The following is a 25,789-nucleotide window of genomic DNA, read 5'->3' on the forward strand; positions in this document are numbered from 1 at the left end:
ATAAGATTGTTTACTAAGTCTGCAAGTCTGTTTTTATTTTGTAGGTGAGTTCAGTCTCTCTCTCTCTTTTTTTGATTCCACATATGAGTGATATCATATGGTATTTTTAGTTCTCTTTCTGGCTCGCGTCACTTAGAATGACGATTTCTAGGTCCATCCATGTTGCTACAAATGACATTTTCAATCCTTTTTGTGGCAGAGTAGTATTCCATTGCATGAATACACCACTATTTCTTTATCCAGTCATATGTTGCTTCATTTAGGTTGCTTCCATGTCTTGGCTGTTGTATATACTGCTGCTATGAACATTGGGGTGCATTGGAGTTCCTTCCTGATGTGCACCCAAAAGCAGGATTGCTGGATCATAGGGTAAGTCTATTTTCAGTCTTTTAAGGAATCTCCCTACTGTTTATAATAATGGCTGCCCCAAACTACATTCCCACCAACAGTGTAGGAGTGTTCCCTTTTCTCCACAGCCTCTCCAGCATTTATTGTTCCTGGACTTTTAAATCATGGCCATTCTGACTGGTGTGAGGTGATAACTTATTGTAGTTTTGATTTGCATTTCTCTTATAATTAGCAATACTGAGCATTTTTTTCATGTGCCTATTACCCATTTGTATGTCTTCACTGGAGAAATGCTTGTTTAGGTCTTCTGCCCATTTTTGGATTGAGTTGTTTGTTTTTTATTATTAAGGTGTATGAGCTGTTTATGTATTCTGGAAATTAAGCCTTTGTCAGTCGAATCATTTGCAAATATATTCTCCCATTCTGTAGGTTGTCATTTTGTTTTGCTTATGGTTTCCTTTGCTGTGCAAAAGCTTTTAAGTTCAGTTAGGTCCCAATGGTTTGTTTATTTTTGCTATTATTTCTATTGTTCAGGTAGACTGCCCTAGGAGAACATTGCTGAGATGTATGTTAGATAATGTTTTGCTTATGTTTTCTTCTAAGAGGTTTATAGTGTGTTGTCTTATGTTTAAGTTTTTAAGCCATTATAAATTATTTTTCTTTATAGTGTGAGGGAGAATTCTAACTTCATTGATTTACATGCTGCTGTCCAGTGTTCCCTATACCATTTGCTAGAGACTGTCTTTACTCCACTGCACGTTCTTGCCTCCTTTGTCAAAGATTAATTGACCAAAATTTGTGGGTTCATTTCTGGGCTCTGTATTCTGTTCCATTGATCCATATGTCTGTTTTTGTACCAATACTATACTGTTTTGATTGTAGGTCTGTAGTAGTGTCTGAAGTCTGGGAGGGTTATTCCTCCAGCTTTGTTCTTTTTCTTCAGTAATGCTTTGGCAATTCTGGGTCTTTTGTGATTCCATATAAATTTTAGGATGATTTGTTCTAGTCCTGTGAAAAGTATCTTGGGCAATTTGATAGGTATCTCATTAAATCTGTAGATTGCTTTGGGTAGCATGACCATTTTAACAAGATTAATTCTTCCAATGGAAGAACATGGGATATCTTTCCATTTCTTTAAGTCCTCTTTAAATTCCTTAGTGTTTTGTAAGTCTCCACATATAAGTCTTTCACTTCCTGGGTCAGATTTATTCCTAAGTTTTTTTTTTTTGGATGCAATTTAAAAGGGATTGTTTCTTTACTTTCTTGTCTGGTTGATTCATTGTTAGTGTAAAGAAATGCAACTGATTTTTAGATGTTAATCTTGTCTCCTGCTACCTTGCTGAATTCTTTTGTTAACTCCCGTAGTATTTTTTCTGTGGAACATTTAGGGTTTTCTATATATAATATGTCATCCACATATAATGACAATTTTAACTCTTCTTTTCTAACTTGGATCTCTTTTATTTCTTCTTCTTGCCTGATTGCTATTGCCAGGAGTTCCAAGACTGTGTTGAATAGGAGTGGTGATAGTGGGCATCCTTGTCTTGTTCCAGAATTTAGTGGGAAGGTTTTCAGTTGCTGGCTATAAGTTTGTCATAAATAGCTTTTATTATGTTGAGATATGTTTCCTCTATACCCACTTTTGTAAGAGATTTATCATAAATGGGTGAATTTTACCAAATGCTTTTTCCAAATCTATTGAGATTATCATGCAGTTTTTGGCCTTTCTTTTGTGGATACGGTGTATCACATTGATTGACTTGTGTCTGTTGAACCATCCTTGTGTCCCTGGGATGAACCCAACTTGATCATGTTGTATGATCTTCATTATGTGCTGTTGGATTCTGTTGGCTAATGTTTTGTTGAGAATTTTTACACCTATGTTCATAGTGATATTGGCCTGTTATTTTCTTTCTTGATAGTGTCTTTGTCTGGTTTTGGTGTCAGGGTGATGGGGGCTTCATAGAATGAGTTTGGGAGTACTCCATCCTTTTCAATCTTTTGAAGAGTTTGAGAAGAACTATTATGTGTTCTTCAATGTATGTTTGGTAGGAGTCCCTAGGGAAGCCATCTGGCCCTGGATTTTTGTTTTCAGGGAGGTGTTTTGTTTTTGTTTTTGCTTTATTGCTAATTCTGTTTCATTTCTAGTGACTGGTCTGTGATTCAGTCTTGGTGGACTACATGTTTCCAGAAAATTGTCCGTTACTTCTAGGTTGTCCAGTATGTTTCCATGTAGTTCTTTATAGTATTCCCATGATACTTTGAGTTTCTGTGGAATTTGTTGTAGGAGGCTAATTCTTAAATGTTTTCAAGATTGCCCTAGTGTATTTCACTCTCAGCAAAGCAATGATTTATAACTAGTAAACTGAGTAGATTATTTCTAAGCCTTACTATTTTTAGCCTTTGCCCCCAAATGAATTGTGAATCATCACATCCCTTTAAAAAAACTTTGTTTCAGTGAGGGCTTAGAGGCAAAACAGGACCCCGGGGTTGTTCCTAGGAAGAACTAATGTATGGGAATGGACATGCTCATTGGGGGGTGATGTCCGCCATCCATTCATCTAGAACCGCTAGTATGTTAATATATCCACTGAGCTCTCTTCACCTCTTAGTATATCTCTGGCTTTTTAAATTGTATTATATTGAAGTACATACCTTTTCTTATACCAGTACCATACTATCTTTATTACTTTAACTTTATATTAAGTGTTGAAATCAAATAGTGTAAGTCTTCCAACTCAGTTTTTTTCAAAATTGTTTGGACTGTTCTAGGTCTAGTGTTCTTTAATTTCATCCAGCAATGTTTTATGTGTTTCAGAGTAGAGATCTTGCACATATTTTGTAGAACTTATTCCTAAGTACTGAATATTTTGAATTCATTTTGAATGATATTTACAGAATTACAGCTTCCAACTGTTTCTGGGATATAGAAGTATAGTGGACTTTTATATGTTGACCTTCTCTCTCGCAGCTTTGCTAAACTGACATATTAGTTCTAATACATTTTGTGGATTTCTTAGAATTTCCTAGTTTGATCATATCTGTGAATAAAGTTTTAACACCTTTCTTTTATTCATATGTATGAATATGTGTGTGTATATATATATTTTATATATATATATAAAATTTCTTTTTCTTGCTTTATCTCACTGGCTAGGATCTCTAGTACATTTTGAATGGAAGTGACAGATCATTTCAATGTTCTAAATCTTAAGGGCAAACATTCACTCTTTCACTTTGAAGTGTGATGTTAATTTTTCATGTGTGCCTTCTACCAGGTTGAGGATATTCCTCTTAATCCTAGTTCATTAAATTACATTTCTTTTTTAAAATCATGATTACATATTGAATTTTATCTGATGCTTTTTCTATGTTTATTTATAGGACCATATATAATATATCAAATGAAATGCATTGATTGAGTTTCAGTGTTAAACCAACCTTGCATTCTTAAATTCTTTGCCTGGTTTTGGCATTTAGGGTAGTGGTAGTCTCATGATGCTTTCTAGTAGAATTTGTATTACCTCTTTCTCAAAGGCTTGGTAAAATTCAACAGTGACTCCTTCGGAGCCTGGAGTTTTCTTTGTGAAGATTTTAACTACTAATTTAATTTATTTAATAGACAAGGTGCTGTTTTTGGCTTTTCTATTTTTTCTTGAGTTAGTTTTGATATTTTGGGTATTTTCAGAAACTTGTTCATTTCACCCAAGTTGTCAAGATTATGAGCATAAAGATGTTTTATTATTCCCTTAGTAACTTTTTAATATGTGTATGGTCTGTAGTGTTTTTGGTTTTATTCCTAATGTTGATAATTTGTCTTATTTCTTTTGTTTTTCTTTAGTAGACTGGCTAGAACCATATGATGTTATTGATTTCTCAAATATTAATGTTTAGCATCACTGATTTTTCTCTACTTCTTTTATGTTTTTAGTTACATAATTTCTGCTATTTATTATTTCTTTCTTTCTGATTATTATGGGTTTAATTTGCTCTTTTTCTTATAACTTAAGATGGAAGCTTAGATCTTTTCTTTGAGACTTTTCTTCTTTCCTAATATAAACATTAAAAAAAGAATACATTTTCTGGAGACAACTCTTTTAGCTACATCCAACAGTGTTTTTTTTTTTTTTTATTCTGTTCGAAATACTTTTTATTATACCTTGTAATTTCTTCTTTGACCTGCATAGTTTATTTAGAAGCAAATTATTTAATTTCCAAGCATTTGGAGGATTTTCTAGTTATTATTCTATTATTGTTTTAACTTAACCCTTTTGTGGTCAGAGAACCTACTTGGTATGATTTCAACCCTTTTGAAATTTACTGAAAGTTGTTTTATGGCCTAGAATATGATCTGTCATGGTGAATATTTTAAGTGTACTTGAAAAGAATGTTTATATGCGGTTTTGGGTAGTGTGTTCTGTAAATGCCCATTAAATCAAGGTGATCAACTTTCATTTTGTGACCTCTTGGTCTGTCAATTATGTGAAACAAATGTTGAACTATCCAAGTGTAATTGTGGAATTGTCTCTTCAGTTCTGTTTTTGCTTCCTGTATTTTGAAATTCACTAGTGACAAACATTTAAGGTTGTTCTGCCCTCTTGGTCCATTGACTCCTTTGTTACCATGGAATGTCTCTCTCCATCCTCAGTGTTTTTTGAGCTGATATTAGTGTAGTTATCTCAGCTTTCTTTTGATTAGTGTCTCTGTGGGATGTCTTTTTGCCTTCCTTGCACTTTTAGCCTATCTCTTTCTCTGTATTTAATCTGTGCCTGTCTGTGTGTAGATAGCATGGAGTTGGATCTTGTTTTTGTTGTATTTGCTATTGTTTTATCCATTCTGCCCATCTCTGCCTCTTACTTGGAAATTTTTTTTTAAAGACCATTTTATATAATGTAATTATGATCTGTTTGGATTTCAAGCTACCCTTGGTGTTACTAGTTTCCTATTTGTCCTGTTTTCTTTGTGTCTTTTCCCTCTTGCCCGCCTTCTTTTAAGTTACATTGTTACTGTTGTTTAAATGAATCCCTATTGTCTTCACTCCTGGCTTATTAGCTCTGCCCCTGTTAGTTTATATTGGTTGCTCTAGACTTGGCACATCATTTACTAATTATAGTCAATCTTCAAATAATATACTAGTTTACACAGAGTGCAGAATTCTTGAAAAAATAACCTGTCATTTCTCCCTCCCTATTTAATCCTCCTTTACTTCTTCATACGTTATAATCCCCCATGATACATTATGGTTAGTGTGCATTAAATCATCATTATCTTTTAAAAATACTAAAAGTGAGAAAAAAACTTTATATTTACCCAAGTATTGATACTTGCTGGCTTGTCATTCCTATGTTTAAATTCAAAAGTCCATCTAGATGGTGTCCTTTTCTTTTTGCTTGATGAATTTTCTATTAATATTTCTTACAGTGCAGCTCTGCTGGCAGTGAATCCTATAAGCTTTTGTTTGTCTGTTACTACATTATCTTTGTTTTTACTTGGTGTAGAGTTCAATGATAACGTTCCCCTCTCTTGTTAAGGATGTTCCTCCATTGTCTCGTGTTGGACAGTTTCTCAAAAGCAGTTTGCTCTCATTCTGTCTTTATTGTTTTTAGTGTCTTTTTTTCCTCTGACTTTTAAATTCATTTTTAACATTTTTTGTTGATTTATAATCATTTTACAATGTTGTGTAAAATTCCTCTGTAGAGCACAATTTTTCAGTTATACATGAACATATATATTCATTGTTACATTTTTTCCTCTGTGAGCTACCATAAGATCCTGTATATATTTCCCTGTGCTATACAGTATAATCTTGTTTATCTATTCTATAATTTTGAAATACCAGTCTATCTCTTCCCACCCCCCCGCCCCCTTGGCAACCACAAGTTTGTATTCTATGTCTATGAGTCTATTTCTGTTTTGTATTTATGCTTTTTTTTTATATTCCACATATGAGCGATCTCATATGGTATTTTTCTTTCTCTTTCTGGCTTACTTCACTTAGAATGATGATGTGGTATATTTATATAATGAAATACTACTCAGCCATAAAAACCAACAACATAATGCCATTTGCAGCAATGAGGGGGCTCCTGGAGAAAGTCATTCTAAGTAAATTCATTTTTTATCACTAATTTTGATGTGATGTATCATTATGTGGTTTTCTTTGTATTTATTCTATTTAAGATTTGTAAAGGTTTCTTGGTCTTTGAGAGTATGGTTTATATCAACATTAAAAAATAATTAGCCATTACTTAAAAAGTATTTTTCCTGTCTTCTCCCTCTCTCCTGTTTTTGACCCCAATGACATGTGTGTTATAAAACTGAATGTTTTCTGACCAGTCACTTATACTTTGTTAATTTGTGTTTCAGTTTTTCTTGGTCTCTCTCTGCTTCAGTTTGGATTGTTTCTATTGTTGATTCTTAGTTTCCTGATCTTCTGCAGTGTCTAATCTGCTATAATCCCAGCAGTGTATAATTTTTGTTTCCAATCTTATATTTTACTTCCCTGGAAGTGCCATTCTTTTTCTTTATTTTGAATCTACTGTTTCTCTGCTTCCTTTTGCTCTACCTTTCTACTACATGGAGTATATTTATAATAGCTTCTTAATAGCTTTGTTGAATAGATGTATCATTTACCCACTTCGAGTGCTTAAACCAATGTCTTTTAGTACAGTAACAGATTTGGGTACCCATACACACAATAAACTTTATTTTCATCATCTTTCAGAGAAACTCTGTACCCATTAGCAGCCGCTCACCGTTCTTTCTTCATCCTCTCCAGCCCAGGCAACAACTAGTCTATTTTCTGTCTTTATAGATTTGATTATTCTGGAAACCTCATATAAATGGAAGCAGATGTGTTGTTTTGTGACTGCTTCCCCCCCCTTAACATAATGATTTCCAGTTTCATCCATGTTGTAACATGTTCAGTACTTCATTTTTTAAATGAATAATATTCCTCTGTATGAATATATTATATTTTACTCATTTGTCAGTTGATGGACCTTTGGATTGTTTCTCCTTTTTGGCTGTTATGAAAAATGCTGCTGTGAACACTTGTGTAAAGGTTTTTGTGTGGACATACGTTTGTTTTCTCTTGGGTGTGTACCTAGGAGTGGAATTGCTGGGTCATATGATAACCCTATGTTTAACCTTTTAAGGAATTACCAAACTTTTCCCCAAGAGGCTGCACCAGTACCTTGTTTAATGCTCTTGCCTGCTAATTCCATTACGTTTTGTCATTTCTGAGTCTGTTTCTGTTGATTGTTTCTTTTGCTGGTTCTGGGTCATAATTTTTTCCTTTCCTTGCCTGATCATTTTTACTTGGATTCCAGACATACAGTGTTGGGTGCTAGATTTTGTTGTACTCCTTAAAATAGTGCTGGATGCTGTTCTTGCATGCATGCAGTTAAGCTACTGGAACTTAGCTGTATCATTTTGAAGCTAGTTTTTAGGTTTTATTAGGGTGTGTCCAGGGCAGCTATTAGTTTAGGGATGATTTAGCCCCAGTACTTAGGTGGTGCTCTCCTGAGGATTTTATCTGATGCCATGTGTTTTGGGAATTATTTCCACTCTTGCTGGTGGAGCCATGAACCACTCCTAGTTCTGTATGAGCTCTAGGCTTCTTAGTCCTACTGTCTTGTTTTATGTTTTAAAACATATTTTTACTGAAGTAATAGTCAGTGTACAGAGTTGTGTCAATTTCTGGTGTACAGCACAGTGCTTCAGTCATATAGGAACATATATTCATTCATTTTCATATTCTTTTTCAACATAAGTTGCTACAAGGAAGTGAATATCGCTCCCTGTGCTCTACAGTATAAAATTGTTTCCCCCAAATTTAGATAGTGTCCTCTTAATACAGATAAGAATTCAACCTGACTCTAGGGGGCCTCTGTGCTGCCCACTCCTCCAAGGGAGGCTGTCCTGCCAAATCCAGCCATTTTGGCCTCCCTGAGTACTGATCTCTACCCCTCAACTCAGTGTGACTGTCATCCTCTTGAGTTTCCCGTTTTCTGTGCTGCGGCTTGGAAACTGCCTCCTGGCACTAAGCTCAGGCAGTCATCGGGCGTGCCTCCCTGCTTTCACTCTTCTCAGGAATAAAGTTCTATGCTCGGTGGTAGAGCACGTGCTTATCAGCGTGCATGAGGTCCTGGGTTCAGCCCCATTACCGCCATTAACGTAAATAAATTGACAACCCTAATTACTTCCCCCCAAACATACAAACAAACAACCAAATAAAAAGATCATTATTCAGTTTTATTAGGTAGAATTATGAAATTTGCACATATGGAATATATTTCATGTATATACATATATACAGTATTCTGCACATATGTATGTATTTATAGTTTACATACATGCAGTGAACATTGCTTCTAAGAACAGATTAGAGCTTTAGCTTTTTAAACCTACATAGTTAAGAAGTGAATAAAGCCAACCACTAAATAAGAATCAAAAGAATGCAGTAACTTGATCATAAAGGACAGTCAAATATTCTTACACATATTCAAGGAATCAATCATCAAGTTATAAATAATAAGTAGTTCATTTTTATCCTTTTTTTAAAAGATTTCACATTTAAATGATATCATACAGTATGTTTCTTTCTTTTTCATGCCTACTTTACTTAGAATGATGATCTCCAGGTCCACCTATTTTTTTGCAAATGGCATTATTTTATTCTTTTTTTTATAGCTGAGTACTATTCCACTGTATGTATGTGTGAATGTATATGTATATGCCATATCTTCTTTATCCAGACATCTGTTGATGGACACGTGTTGTTTCCATGCCTTGGCTATTGTAAATAGTGCTGCTATGAACATTAGGGTGCATGTGTCTTTTTGAATTTTATTTCACTCCCAGTATATGCCCAGGAGTGGGATTGCTGGATCACATGGTAAGTCTATTTTTAGCTTTTTAAGGAACTTCCATACTGTCCTCCATAGTGACTGCACAATCCACACTCCCACCAACAGTGTAGGAGGGTTCCCTTATCTCCACAGCCTCTCCAGCATCTATTGTTTGTAGACCTTTTAATGATAGCTATTCTAACTGATGTGAAGTGATATCTCATTGTAGTTTTGTTCTGCATTTTTCTGCCAATTAGCAATGCTGAGCAATTTCTCGTGTGTCTATTGGCCATTTGTATGTCTTCATTGGTGAATTGCTTGTTTTGGTCTTGTGCCCATTTTTAGATTAGGATACTTGTTATTTTGATATTAAGTTGTATGTGCTGTTTGTGTATTTTTTAAATTAGTCCCTTGTTGGTCTCACCATTTGCAAACATTTTCTCCCATTCTGTATGTTAACTTTTTGTTTTTTTGATGGTATCATTAGATCTGCAAAAACATTTAAGTTTACTTAGATCGCATGTGTTTATTTTTGCTTTTATTTCCATTACCACAGGGGCTGGTTCAAAAAATATATTGCTGTGATTTATGTGTGAGAAGTGTTCTGCCTGTGTTTTCCTCTAGGAGTTTTATAGTATCTGGTCTTACATTTAAGTCTTGAATCCATTTTGAGTTTATTTTTGTATATGATGTTAGAGAATGTTCTGACCTCTGTCTTTTACAGGTAGCTGTCCAGTTTCCCCATCACCACTTACTGAAGAGACTGTCTTTTCTCCCTTATATATCCTTGCCTCCTTTGTCATAGATGAATTGACCATAATCGTATGGGTTTACTTCTGGACTTTCAATCCTGTTCCATTGATCTATGTGTCTGTTTTTGTGTCAGGACCATACTGTTTTGATTACTGTACCTTTGTAGTATAGTCTGAAGTCAGAATGATTCCCCCATCTCCATTCTTCTTCAAGATTGTTTTGGCTCTTTGGGTTTTGTTTTTGTGTTTCCATACATATTTTAACATTTTTTTTTGTTTGCAACTCTTGTGAATAATGTCATTGGTAATTTGATAGGAAGTGTATTGAGTCTGTATATTGCCTTGGGCATTATGGTATTCAGGTCTTTATTCTTCAAATATTTTATTTATTCCCCACTACTTTGTCCAGGCACCCCAGTTCTCCATGCATTAGTCTGCTGGAAGTTCTCACACAGCTCACTGTTATGCTGTTCAGTTATTCAGTCTACTTTCTTGTGTTTCCTTTTGCCTGTCTTTTGTTATCATGTCAACAAGTTGATTAATATTTTTTCTGTAATTTCTAACTTGCTGTTAATACATTCCTGTGCATTTTTCTTCTTAGAAATTGTATTTTTTACCACTAGAGGTTTGGCCTGAACCTTTCTTATGTGTTGTATGTATTTACTTATCATGCTTAATATTTTTTCTACCATCTTTAACGTATGGAGTATGGTTATGTTAGCTGTCTAGGATCCCTTTTTAATAATTCTGTCATAAATGTTATCTCTAGTTCTGTTTCATTTTTTTAAATGTAAAATGTTTTTCTTTTATGTTGTGTAATAGGCAAAGTTATGTAAGTCAATGAACTTTTTAAGAAATTCACATGTTGTAATTCCTTCCAGTGCCCATCCCCTTACTTCCTCCTATGTTTCTGTCATAATCTTCAGGACAGCCCTTTCAAAAAGAATTTTTGCTCAAGCTTGAAATTTGTATACTGACAGGCATATGTAGAATAGATAAACAAGATTATCGTGTGTAGCACAGGGAAACAGATACAAGATCTTGTGGTAGCTCATGATGAAAAAGAATGTGACAATGAATATATGCATGTTCATGTATAACTGAAAAATTGTGCTCTACCCTGGAAATTGACACAACCTTGTAAACTGACTATAACTCAATAAAAAAAAAGACAAAGCAGAAATAAACATACATATATAATTAAAAAAAGAATATTTGCTCAATCAACAGTTTTCCCGTCCATCAGTCCATAATTCTTTTAGTTGAGCTTCTTTGATCTCTAGTAGAACACGGACACACTTCTAAATCTCCTCACTTGTAACCTTTGGGATCCAGTTTCCTCAAGCAGGTTACTTTAGGAATATGTAATAGTCAGGGAAGGTGGATCTGCCTGGTTCTGAGTTTTCAACACTTTCTAAACATGAATTAAGTTCAAATCACACAGATCACAGTCTGGAACAGCACTGATTGTTGAGATATGATAATACCTAAGATACAAAAGGGTTTTTTAAGGTATTTTCATAGTTTATTTAGCAGCTCTGTCTTGTAGCTCTTTCCCACAGATCTAACACGCAGTTCTCTGAGGAAAGGAAACCACATAGTTACTCTGTGAGGCGTTTCCAATGATGTAGGTCTACAGAAAAAGCCCATCAGGTGATTCTCTTTTTTTAATTGAAATATATTCATTTTACAATGTTGCATTAATGTCTGGTGTACAGCATAATATGCCAGCCAGCCATATACACACATATATTCATTTTCATATTTTCTACCATCATAGGCCCTTGCAAGACATTGAATATAGTTCCCTCTGCTATACAGTAAACACTTGTTGTTTACTTTATATAGAGTAGTTAGTATCTGCAAATCTTGAACTCCCAATTTATCACTCCCCACCCCCTTCCTCCCAAACAACCATAAGTTTGTTTTTCATTCTGTTTCTAATGATTGATCTTTCTTCTTCTTATGGGTATCTTAGTCAGCCATAACAACCCTAATAAAATAATGCTGACTGGGTGGCTTAAAAGAAATAATTTTATTTTTTCAGTTTTGGATGCTATAAGTCCAGGTTAAAGCTCTGGTAGAATTTTGTTTCACATATCCTTTCCACAGTCTGTGCATCTGGGGCAAGACAGAGAGGGGAGATGGGGAGAGAGAGACAGAGAGTGAGCGAGCACAATTTCTCTAATATGTCCTAGTCCTTTGACAAAGATTCCAGGTGCATCAGATTAGGGCCTTACCTTTAGACCTCTTTTAATACTAATTACCTCCCCAAAGGACCGAATACTATCACAGTGGAAATTAAGACATTAACATACGAATTTTGGGGAGACACAATTTTTCAGTCCACATTATGCATGCTATTTTTTTTCTTTCTTTGCATTCTTGGTAATTTTTATTAGAGGTCAAACAATATGAATTTTACTTTATTGGGTGCCAGCTATTTTTATGTTCTTCTCAATATCCCTAAGCTTTGTTCTGGGATGCAGTTAACTCATTTGGAGACAGTTTGATATTTTTGAAGCTTTCTTTTAAGCTCTGTTAGCGCTAGACCAGAGAGACCTTCACTTTAGGGCTCATTTTGCTCCCCTCCTGAGGCAATAACCTCCTTAGTGCTTTATATACTGTTCTGGGGATTGAGGTTTCATACTGTGGTGATGGGGAGCATTTCTGGCCCTGCATGAGCTCCAGAAATTGTTCCCTTTGATCCTTTTGGTGGTTCTTTCTTTATTTTTCAGTAATTATTTCATTCATATGCAGTGATTAGAACTGTGTTGAAGACTCAAGGAGGACCTTTTGCAGAGTTTTGGAACTTTTTCTCTGTAACACCATCTTCTCTGCAGGACTTTGCTCTGAGTTCTAGGTGCCTTGGACTCCACAGACTCACAAAGCCCCCTCCTCAATTAAGGGAGACCACCAGGCTCCCTCTGGGTTCTCCCTTCCTGTGCAGGGGCTGGGAATGTCCTCCAAGCAGTGAGTCAGGGCAGTGGTCAAGCTCATTCTCATTTGTTTCTCATCACTCAAGGGTCACATTCCAGTGCTTCCTGATGTCCACTGTCTGAAAACTTTTCATATGTATTTATGTATGTTTATGTGTCTGTGTGTGTGTGTATAAATTTTTTCAGGATTATTTTTGGTTGTTCCAAGTGGTCCTTGCCGGTTTGAGCATGAAATTTTCTTTTAGAATGAAGAAAAGTTCTTCCCAGTGTTTCCTTCAGCTTAGTCTCTCCATGTAGAAGATATTTATGACCTTTGAATGATGAGATGACTGACCTGAATGAAATGATCCCACTTATAAGCTCTAAATATTTATGAATAAGGGATGTATTGACTCTATGTGGATTTGGTGACCTGTTTCTGATAGTTATTAAAAGATAATTAAAAAAAAAGAAAAGAAGACTAATGAACTTCAATACAAAACAGAAATAGGCTCACAGACATAGAATGCAAACTTGTGGTTGCCAGGGGGAGTGGGGGATGGAAAGGGACAGATGGGGAGTTTGAGATTTGTAGATACTGATGGCGTATATAGAAGAGATAACCAAGCTTATACTGTAGAGCACAGGGAAATATATTCAAGATCTCGTAGTAACTCAGAGTGAAATTGAATATGAAAATAAATGAATATATGTATATATATACTCATATAGGACTGAAAAATTGAGCTGTATGCCAGAAATTGGCACACCATTGTAAACTGACTATAACTCAATAAAAAAAAGATAATTTAATAAATAATATGTTTGTATATTAATCAAACATGTTTTACATCTAGTACTTCCTAAAGCCACTTGGTATATTGCAGTTTATCTCCAGAGAACCTTGAGATATTTTTCTGTGTCATAGTTTCCTGTTCCTCTGTGTTGATAGCCTTACATGTTCATGGTAGTCACAAAGGACAGTGTTAACTTTAGACACTCTGACTAGATATTCATGCATTGTATCTTTTTCTGAAAAGACTCAACTAATATTTCTGACCCTGTATTCATAACTTTTGGTATTCCCCACAGCATGATTGTTATGGGAATTCTTTGCAGATGGAAATATTATAAAAATTCTATACGCCAATCTCCAGAAATGGTGGTTTTCTTTACTAAAATCTATGGAATACAAAAAGGAATTCCTTGCAATGTGAACTTCCATTTTTTAGTTATTAGTCAGGTAAACAGAAAACATCTTACTATGATCTCATTGAGATTAGGTGTTTTTTTTAGACAGAATGGACAAATTGTGCCTTTGCTCTGTGATTTTGGGGCTAGATGGTGTTGAAATGTGCTCGAAGTGCAAGCAGTGGGACTCTGTCACCATCCTCCCTCAGCTCAGTGCTCATTAATGGTCACCAAGATGTTTGCTGAGGAGTTCAGTTCATTCAGTTCAGTAAGGGACTTGTATTTTCATAAGGGACCTGACATTTAAAGCCACTTAAAATCTATGGGAATGAGTGTTCACTGATTCATTCCCCATTTATGAAGTATCTCTGAGGCCCAGGGTCAGTTCCAGTGCTCAGGAGGCGAAGGAAGTCAAACCTTTCCTCACAAGGAAGTCTCTGTACAGTGGAGAAAGTCTTCACATAAACACACATGGTGCATTTCACATGTCAAGAAGATGGGGCTTAGGAGAAGCAAGTTTATGGGGAAGTCCTGCTGGCCTCTTAGAAACGCCACACTGGTGACCCCTCTGCCCTGCCTTCTGAAGAGGCTGGTGCTGTTTGCAGATGCCAGATGCTCTGTGTCTACAACGTGCTAATAACAACAGTTAACATCACTTGAGTGCTTACTATGTGGCAGGTTGTGTCCTAAGCACCTTACATCGAATATCTCATTTCCTGGTCACAGAGTTACTGTCCTCCTGTTGTTACAGATGAGACATAGAGAAGTTAACTAACTTGCTAGGGTCACACAGCCAGCGGTGACGGGGCTGGGATTTGAACTCACTCTCTGGCCTCAGTGTCCATGTTCTAGGTTTGAGGCTAATAATAATAATGTTGTTGATGTTGTTGTTGTTATTATTGTTATTATTATTATTAACTTGATTTCCTCAAATATCCCCAAATCCAGCCACCTAAATTCCCATCTCAGTTTTGCACTGCCATGAGGTGACCTCCAGTGAGATCTCTGTGTGACTGAAATGATCAGTTTGCAAAGTCTGGGATACTTGCTGTCTGTCAAACTCATGAGGCTCAGAATGGTTCACGCAAAATGATAGGATAATGCTTGTTCAGTAAAATCTATAAATCGAATCAACACTTTCCAAACATCTAAGCTTTTTGACTTTTCTTTTTTCAGTGAATGAGTTAGTCACTAGAGGCAAGCTGTTAGTGGTATTGCTAACTTTTCCATAGTTAAGAAGTAGAAAGCTTAGTAAAGACAGTATTTTAATGTGAGCTTTTCTCCCAGTTCCCCTCATTATGTAGAGACTTATTTATTCTCAATTAAATTCTATGTAATAATGATAATAACTAACACCACTTAAATGTTTTACAAATTTTGCATTTGATTCTCACAAAACACTTGGAGGTAGGTGTACTGTTACTATTTCCATTTTACAGATCAGTAAACTGAGGCACCAGAAGATTAAATAACTTCCCTATGGTCCCCCCCCCCCCCATATGGTGTGGCTCTGGGGTCCATGATCAGAACACAATGGGTTAGCATTTCCTGGAAAGACTCTTAGGTTTTTGGAAGCAGTAGGATTCAATGGAGGAGAACCAGGATTTGGGCCAAGGTGCTTCAGTAGACCAGCCTGCAAGAGGTCTCATTGGTGTCCTGAGAAAATAGGGAGGACCATGTGGTCTTTTAGGTAAGGAGACACCAGAGGTTGGAATCTGGGGAGTCAGGTTGGACCAGAGACAGATGTAAGATGTTGGAGCCGAGGGGCTGCACAGCAGTCAGCTCTCCCTGGGAGGCTGGCACAGACAACAGCTCAATGTGACTAAGGGGGCTGCAAATGTGGAGCCACCAGCTGCCTGGGAGGACACACTTGGGGAGGCCAGAGACTGGAATCAGGGCTGAGTGTGACCTGAGTTCTGCTGTGGAGGAGATGATGGTGTAGTCTCCCTCAGATCAGAGCCAGGCCCTGCAGGCATTTATGACACCTCAGGCCAGGTCATTGCATTATCAAGGGTCCATCCCATAGGCCTACCCTACTGACAGCGATCTAGACTCTTCTGAGTAACCCTCCATGGTTTGCCAGAATTTTCTGAGCACTTCTCCTATATTTTGCTCCCAACATGGTTCCAAACACCAGATTTTTTTCCCACCCTTTTAGTCTGTACCAGCCCCCACTCCATGTTGAACAGGACCGATCAAATGTGAACATTAGTATCCCCAGCCTGAGTCAGACATGAGCACATTCCATATAAAAGCTTTTTCATCTTGGTGCTTTGATTCTCCAGTTGGTGAGAGTTTTGCTTACACTTGGTAGCAATAGATTTATATCAAGGGATCAGATATTGTGTCAAAAATAGTTTATACGTCAGTCTCCAAACTCCTTACCTACATAACTGAGTAGCTCTGTGGTCACATAATGAAGCTGTTAGTATTTCCTGGGAATTAGATTTTCCATCATTAGAAGAAAACAGAATAGGGCCATGGATAATTATTTCAGTGCAAAGGCTGTCCTATTTCTGGTAGTCAGATGTTGATCTTGGGGAGAATTCCTTTTCCCTTTCATCACCCAGGTCTCTTAGGTGACAGAGGGTGGGTGTGCTGCATTGCTGTAAGAGCTTTGCAGGAAGAAAATGAATTTTCCCGGATGGTTGAGTGGCTGTGGAGCCAAATATAGGTGTTGGAGCTGATGCACCCTGTACATTTCAACGCCCTTGCTCCTTCCATCTTTATCTCCTGCCCACTTGGGAGGGCGCCACATCAGAGCCAAGTGAAGTTTGCTATTTTGAGAATTTAGGGTGAGACGAAAACTAAGTTGGCTTTCTGGTAAATTTTAGCTTTTACATTTTGTGATACTTTTGGAGACATTGTTACAACCTCTGGAGTAGTGATAGTAGTTGTGATATTAAGCCTTCAGTGTTGGATGAAGGGTTATGGACAATTACGTATTCATGTCTTCAAGAAAAAAAGAGCTAAAAATTCTCAGCCTTTCCTGTGTCAAGTTTGAGCGGCCAATTTCCTCTCCTGCCTGGGATAAATATGTCATGTTGCATCAGAAACAGTCATGCTCTTCCTGTGGTGGTGGGTCCTCAGTCAGGAGGGACCAGAGGAGTTTTCCAAGTCCCCCTCTTACTTGGCCAAGGGTAGAGGTAGATTTCTGGTAATCAGAACACATGTTTGAGACAATTATGAATGGCCTTGGATGTTGCAAGTTACACAGCTTTCTTGTATTGCATACCATATTGAGATGATGAGAAATCCTGAAAGATCATTTACAAGATGCCCTTTCCACTGTTTCTGCTCCTGTTCTAAGCCCCCAGTCAGCTTCCACTGGGGCTTCAGGCAGTAGTTTTGAAGGGTGCATTTCATTCTTTTTATTGGTAGCATCACATGAATCTGGGACAATAGAGTCGATCCAGAGGGTAAGATATGGAATCAGAGGAAAACCTTATACATGGAAAATTTTTGAGATGCACACTCAGGGTGATTTGCAACTCTGTCCTCAGGAGACAAACCCTCCCATTCTCCAGTTTCATCCTCAGATGTCCCAGTCACACTGAGTCAGTAGAAACAATTTTGCTTTCAAAAGTTGACAAGAAGTCAGCAGAATCACCTAGTGTTCAGCATCTCTCTGGTTCAGCATCCTGGTATTAGTGGGACCACAGGGATGTCTTTGGTGCGTTGGAGAATCCATTCCATTCCTGGCAAGATCTTTTCACACCTGCCAGGAACAATTTCCTTTCTCTTTCCTTCCCTGCTGAGTGAGTGCAACAGTCAAAATAGAAGTTGGTTATTTCCCTCCCTCTGCCAAGGTTTTCCCCCACGACCAAAACCCAGACTGACCCACACTTACATCAATCTGTCCTGGAATGTCAGAGGATGGAAATAAAATCTGTGAAAGTCCTGTTGCCATCTTTTTTTTCTCTTTAGATTGGCCCTGTCATTTCCAGAGGAGTGATGGTGGGCAAGGCCTTTAACTGCTTACAACTTTAGTTTTCTCTAAACTAGGGCTAAAAACATAAACTGTCACAGGTTCTTGTAAGGATCTAATTAGAGCTGATGTTTGAAAGCACTTTGCATTTATAAACGTTTATAATTGTATATTGATAATCAGAAAGTTTGCTTTGAAACACAAAAAATATGTCACTTTTAAAAAGCACCCTACCTCTTCCCAGAGTAATGGCAGATTGGGGGCAGCAATGGTGACATGATATGTGTTGGAGGTGGGAAAAGATGATGGAGAATCTATCATGATGTTGTAATTCATTCAACAAAATTGATTGGGATCCTGCAAAGGAGCATTTCTTTAAATATTCATTTACCTAATTATAAACAGATAACACATCCACATGGGTTCCCAAATCTACAAGTATAAAATGATAGTAGAGTTTTCTCTTCCACCGCTAACACCCATCCACCCAACTACTCTACGAACAACCAAATAACCATCGTTAAGTCTCTTGTAAACATGCAATAAGTATTTTCATTCAACTTGTAATTCAAGCATGATTCCTGTCAATTACTGTCATTTTTGAAAAGAGTGGCACTTCATGACGCACACTTTACTCTGCCCAGCCTGCCTTATTCCCAAGTGAAACTTGAAATTCTTTCCATATCAATGTATATAAGTTGCTTTAAATGACTGCATAGTATTCTATTGGATGGACATCTCATAATATATTTAATCAAGTCTTCTGCTGATAGGCAGTTAGGTTGTGTCCAATCCATTGCTGTTACAAAGTGTACAGACATGCATAACATTATACAACAATCTGTGGGCTTGTTGAGTCCAATCATTAGCAGATATTTATTGAGCACCTACTGTGAAGTAGCTAGTGTGTTAGATACTAGAGTTTCAGTATTGAGCAAAATATAGAGTCCCTGATTTCAAAAATTTTACAGTCCTCATGTTGGTGGTTGACATAATCCAAAGACCACATGAATGACTTGATAATTTTTAATAGAAATAAATTTTCTGAGGAAAATAAAGGAACTAACCAGGCAGTCTGACCCAGACTTAGGGGTCAAGAAAGCCTTTTCTCTTGAATTGATACTGGAGCTGAAATCTGATGGATGGGGAGGTACCCTAGTTAGTGTTGGGGTAGCAGGGAAATGACAGCAATCCATAGAAGAAGAATCCATGCAGAGGCCCTGTGGTAGCAGGGTACATGATTCCTTTGAGCAAATTTTAAAAAAATCCCTGTGGCTGGAGGAAAGGGAGTCAGTGAGAAGAATGAGTCAAAAACACCAGAATGAGTCAACAGCCAGACCACGCAGGGATGGATAGATCCCGGTGAGCACAGGACTTTGTTCTAGCAGTAATGGGAAACCTCTGATGTTTTGAAAGCAAGGGGTGATGGGGTCAAATTCACATTTTGAAAAAAACCCCTGATGAATAGGAAATTGTATTGGAGGAGATCTAGGTGATATGGTGGAAAAAGGTAGAGTTTTTAGAAAGCCCCAGATAGATGTTGGATTAGGGTGTAGGCTGTGGGGATGGAGTGATATAGGCAAACTTGAAAGATATTTAGGAAATAACATCAGTAGACATTAATGATGATTTGGATTTGGGTGGCAAAGGAGATAAGAGGGTCAAAGATAATGCCTGTATTCCTGGCTGCCTATGATCCAGGACCAAACTGATAAATGGGAATAGGACATATTTGGTAGGGAAATACGTGGGTCTAGTGGTGGAAATACTGAGCTGAGGTGTCTTTGAGCCATCCATGTGAGATCTGGAATAGGTGGTTAGAAATTATAACTTTGGAGCTTTGAGAAGTGCTCTGAGCAGAAGATACATCTTGGGAACTGACCAATTACTAGTTGTCAGTTGAAACTGGATATGGGGAGTTTTACAAGGGAGATGGAACAGAGTAAGAGCAGAAGCACTAGGGTAGGACAAAGTCTTCTAGAGCGCTAACACTGGTGGAGAAGGAGCCTTCAGAGGGAGACTAGGAAAGCGGGAGAGTCACGGGCACAGAGTGTCTCCAGAAGGATGAGTCATCTACAGAACCAGAAGCTGCTGGAAGTCAAGTAAGGTGGGGACTAACAAGTAAGCAGTCAACTTTGTGGCACAGATGAGGACCGTTCCATCGAGTGAGGGAGTAGCATCTGGGTTGGGGCATTGTGAGGAGAGACTGGAACATGAGGGGCTGGAGATAGCGGGGGTGGGCCACTCTATTAGGACGTTTGGTTGGGGAGGGTTGAATACAGAATGCAAGTCAAGGGGGCAGAATGGTTGACAGAGTTTCTCATTTTATTTGAAGATGGCAGGCATCCTGTTCAAACCATCTTGGTCGCTGTCTTCCCAAGTGGACTAAACTGCTTGAGGGCAGGGCTACGCATTTTATTCACTGTTGTGCACTTGGTGTGTATTTATGGTGTCTTACACCTTTGTTAAATGAATTCCCTCTCATCCAGAGAGCTCTGAGCTCTTACTAAGCAAAGGCCTCCTCTCTCCCTCCCTATTTCTATTTTCTAAGTTAGTATTTAAAATGCCCGCACAGTAAGCTTCATTCTTTTTCATGTACAGTGTTAAGTTTTGACAAATGTACATGGTTATGTAACCACAGCTACATCCACAACATAGAAAATTTCCATAATCTCCCAAACCTTCTCCTCTGCTGCCCTTTATAGTCAGACCCTTCCCCAACGTCAACTCCTGGGAACCACAGATTTGTTCTCCAGCTAGTTTTGTGTTTTCCAGAATGTCCTAAGTGTAGAATCGCACACTGTGCAGCATTTTTTTTTTAGTTTTGCTTCCTTTACATAGCAGTATGCACTGGAGGTTTGTCTGTGTTGTGTGTATCAATGGCTCACTTTTTTTTTTTAATTGCTTAGAAGTATTCCACCAGGGGGAGACACCACAGTTTTATTTACCCACTCAGCAGTTAAAGATATTTAGTTTGTTTCCAGTTTGTTTCCAATTTGTTTCCAGGCTACTGGAGCTGCCCTAAATAGAAATACACAAGTTTTTGTGTGGACATAAAATTTTATTTCTCTTGGGTAACAACCTCAAAATGGTTTGCCAGATTGTAAGTTAAGTGCAATATGTAACTTTATAAGAGAATGCAAAACTGATTTCCAGGGTAGCTGTACCCCTTTGCATTCGCGTTAGCACTGATGAGATTTCCAGTTGTTTGCACTCTCATCAGGGCTTGGAATTGTGAGCTGAATAGTGGACATTCTAATAGATGTGTGGTGCTATCTCATTGTGCGTTTTTCTTCCCACATTTTTCTTTATCCATTCATTTGCTGATGGACACTTAGGTTGTTTCCATGTCTTGGCTAATGTAAATAATTATGCAGTGAACATGGAATCACATACATGTCTTCAAGCTACTGATTTCGGTTCCTTTGTGTATATACTCAGAGGAGAGTTTGCTGGATATTATGGTAGTTTTATTTTTAATTTTTTGAAGAGCCTCATGTGGACTGTTGTCCATAATGCCTGTACCAATTTACATTCCCACCAACAGTGTACAAAGGTTCCCTTCTCTCCATATCCATGCTAACACTTATTATCTTTCATTTTTTAGGCAATGGCCACCCTAACAGGCATGAGGTGCTATCCCATTGTGGTTTTGGCTTGCATTTCCCTGATGATTAGTTGGCCATCTGTATGTCTTCTTTGGAGAAATGTCTATTCAGGTTCTTTGCACATTTTCAAATAAATTCGTTTGTTGTTTTGCTAATTACTTGTATGGGTTCCTTATATATTTTGAACCAAATAGATGATTAGGGGAAAATTCAAACGTTGCCTTTCAATTTATTGTTTCCTTTGCTCACAGGAATCTCATGTATGCAATCTCATGTATCAATTTCTGCTTTCATTGCCTGTGCTTTTGGGTTCATATTTAGAAAATTGTTGCCCACACCAGTGTCAAGAAGCTTTTCCCCTTTCTTTTTGTTTTCTAGTAGTTTTATAGTTTCAGGTCTTACATTTAAGTCTGTTTTGAATTAATTTTTGTATATGGTGTGAGGTAAGCATCCAATTTCATTTGTTTGCATGTGAATCCAGTTTTCCCAATACAGTTTATTAAAGGAACTGTTATTGAGTGTTCTCGGCATCTTTACTGAAGATCAGTTGACTGTAAATGTGTAGTTTATTTCTGGGCTTTTTAAAAAACACTTTTATTATGGTATGATTCCTATACAGTAAAGTACACATCTTTCATATATACAGTTTGATGAATTTTGATAGATGAAACCACCACCACACGGCAGTTAACATCTCCATCACTCCCCGAGAGGTGCAAATTTGAATTCCCAATTGATCCCTACCTGCCCTCTTTACCCCCTGGTAGCCATGTTTGTTCTCTGTATCTGCAAGTCTCTGTTTTGTAGGTAAGTGCATTTGTGTCCTTTTTTAAGATTCCACATATAAGTGATATTGTATGGCATTTTTCTTTCTGTTTCTGACTTCCTTCACTTAGAACAACAATCCCCTGGTCCATCCATGTTGCTGCAAATGGTATTATTATAGTCTTTTTTATGGCTGTGTAGTATTTAACTGTGTGTGTGTGTGTGTGTGTGTGTGTGTGTGTGTGTGTGTGTGTGTGTGTGTGTATGTGTGTATAAATATATATCACATTTTCTTTAACCAGTCAGTTAATGGGTACTTGGGGATTTTTTTTCCCATTTCTTGGCTATTGTTAATAGTGCTGCTCTGATCATTGGTGTACATGTGTCTTTTCAAATTATACTTCCCTCCAGATATATGCTGGGCTCTCAGTTCTATTCCATTGTTCTATTTTTTTTCTGGCTGTACCATACTGTTTTAATTACTATAGCTTTGTAACATAACTAGAAATCAGGACGTATGATGCCACAGCTATGTTCTTTTTTCAGGATTGCTTTGGCTATTCAGGAATTTTTGTAGTTCCACACAAATTTTAGAAATGGTTTTCCACTTCTTTGAAAAGTTTGATAGTGATTGCTTTAAATCTCTAGATGGTTTTGGGAGTATGGAAATTTTAACAATATTAATTCTCCCAATCCATGAACATTGGATATCTCTCTGCTTATTTTTGTCTTTCTCTCATTGATGTTTTAAAGTATTCCATGCATAGATCTCTCACCTCCATGGTTTAATTTATTCCTAGGTATTTTGTTCTTTCTGGTGTCATTATAGATGGTAATGTTCTCTTTATTTTTTTTTCAGAGAGTTTGTTATTGGTGTTTAAAAAATACAATTGATTATTTTTGGTATGCTGATTTTTTTTCTATCCTACAACATTATTGGATTTATGTATTCTACATTTTTGGTGTGGAGTCTTTAGGGCTTTCTATATACAGAATCATGATGTCTGCAAATAGATAATTTTACTTCCTTTGTTTCAGTTTAGATGCCTTTTTATATCTTTTTCTTGCTGGTACTTTCAGTATTATATTTACTAGAATTGGCAAGAGTGGGAAAATCTTTCAGTTTTTCCCATTGATTATGATTTTAGACATGAGCTTTTCATAAATGGCCTTTATTGTGTTGAGGAAACTTCTTTAGTATCTGTTTTGTTCAGTTCTCATTATGAATGAATATTAAACTTTGTCAAGTGATTTTTCTGCAAATTGAGATGATTATGTGGTTAAAATCTTTCATTTTGTTGATGTCCTGTATCACATTGATTTGTGTATGTTAAAATAATCTTCCCCTAGGGATAAATACCATTGAGTCATGTTATATAATCTTTTAAATATGTTGTTGAGTTCAGTGTGCTAGTATTTTTTTGAGTATTTTTGCATCTATGTTTACTAGAGATACTGGCCTATAGTTTTATAGTCTTGCAGTCTCTTTGTCTAATTTTGATATCAGGAGAGACTGTTGTCATAAAATGATTGTAAAAGTATTACCCCTACTTCTATTTTTTGGTTAAGAGTATAAGAAAAATTGGTATTTTTTTCAAATTTTTAAAATTTTATATATATATACATATATATTTCCATAGTGCTTCAGTCATAAGTGAACATGCATATATTGGTTCTCATAGAATATTTTACCATAAATTACTACTAGATATTTAATATAGTTCCCTGTGCTATACATATGAACTTGTTTATCAATTTTGTATATATTAATATCTGTAAATCTCAAACTCCCAGTTTATCCATTCCCACCCTCTTACCCCTCTGGTAACCTTAAGTTTGTTTTTCATATCTATGAGTCTGTTTCTGCTTTGCAAATAAGTTCATTTGTCTGTTTTTCTTTTAGATTACATATATAAGTGATGTCATTGATAGTCTTCTTTGAATGTTGGTAGAATTCAGCTTCGAGTGCATTTAGTCCTAGTCTTTGTGCCTTTGGAAGTTTTTTGATTACTATTTGAATCTCCTTATTATGGATGTGTTGTCTTTTTTCTGTTTCTTCTTTATTCAATCTTGACAGTTTGTATGTTCCTCAGAATTTCTCTATTTCTTCTAGGTTATCCAATTTGTTCACACAATTGTTTACAACTATTTTCATATGGTCCTTTTTACTTCTGAGGTGTCTATTGTAATGTATCTTTCATATCTGTATTTATTTCAGCCTTCTCTCTTTTCTTCTTCATTTAGGTGTTAAGTTTGATTGTCCCCCATAGATCTCTTAAGGTATCTTCATTTTTATTCATCTTTTTATTTTTGTCCCTTCTGATTAGGTGATTTCCACTGATCTGTCTTCAAGTTTGTTGATACCTTTTTTTTTTTAGGTGATTATTTTTGTTGTTGTTGACAATCCCTTCTTCCTTTTGATCTGGGAAGCTGTTGAACTGTTCTATTGAATGTTTCAGTTCAGTTACTCTATTTTTCAGCTGTATGACCCCAGTTTGGTACTCTTTTTATATTTACATTTTCAGCTTACAGATACTGCACACATTTTGTTAGAATTATACTTATTTATTTCATTTTTGGGTTGCAATAATCAGTGGTTATATTTTTTAATGCTTTTATTCTAATTATTGATTGCTTGGCTATGGAAATACAATTGGGTTTTTTTTTTTTTTTCATATTCACCTTGTAACCCACAATCTTGCCAAACTCATGGCATTTTTTTTAATGTAAAATATTACGTTCTTAGTGAAGAGAGAGAGTTTTATTTCTCCCTTTCATATCTATATGTCTTTTGTCTTATTGCATTGGCCAGGACTTCCTGTCTGAGTTCTCATGGAGGAGTGATGAGAGTGGACAGCCCATTTTAAGAATGTTATTTTGGTTTTTGTGTTCATGCCTTTTATCAGGTTAAGGAATCTATTCTTAGTTTGGTAAGAATTTTAACTGAATTGAAATTGAATGTCGAGATGCTCTTGGCACTTTGCTTCAATTTGTAATAAAGCAAACTATATTGATGGTCAAATGCTGAGCATCCCAAATATTTTCAGAATAAATCATAATTTCTAATGTATTGATGAACTGAAATTGCTAGTACTTGAGGAGTTTTTTCACTTCTGCTCATGAGGAATGATGATTCATAGCTTTCTTGTGATGAATAACAGGGCATCACGGTAACACTGGTCTCACGAAATGAGTTGGAAAGTGTTATTTCTTCCTCTAATGAGATTTTGTAGAATTGTATTTATTTTTCCCATTAAATGGTTGTGTATTAGTCTTCTATGGATAGAAAAATACCACCTAATAGGTAGCTTCACCAACTGAAATTTATCCTGTCACAGTTCTGGAGGCCAGCAATTCAAGATCAAGGTGCCGGCAGGGTTGATTCCTCTTAGGGGCCTCTGCTTGGCTTGCAAAAGGCCACCCTGTT

At 36.6% G+C, this 25,789-nt stretch overlaps 1 non-coding gene across 1 annotated transcript; it reads right to left on the reverse strand.

Moving 5' to 3' along the window:
* Positions 1-11,488: 11,488 nt before the first annotated feature.
* On the reverse strand, positions 11,489-11,617 carry LOC123618922 (small nucleolar RNA SNORA18). Its single transcript, XR_006727404.1, has one exon. It is a non-coding gene; the product is annotated as a small nucleolar RNA SNORA18 (small nucleolar RNA).
* Positions 11,618-25,789: the final 14,172 nt, after the last annotated feature.

Source organism: Camelus bactrianus, chromosome 36 (genome assembly GCF_048773025.1).
Source record: "Camelus bactrianus isolate YW-2024 breed Bactrian camel chromosome 36, ASM4877302v1, whole genome shotgun sequence".
In the NCBI taxonomy this organism is placed as follows: domain Eukaryota; kingdom Metazoa; phylum Chordata; class Mammalia; order Artiodactyla; family Camelidae; genus Camelus; species Camelus bactrianus.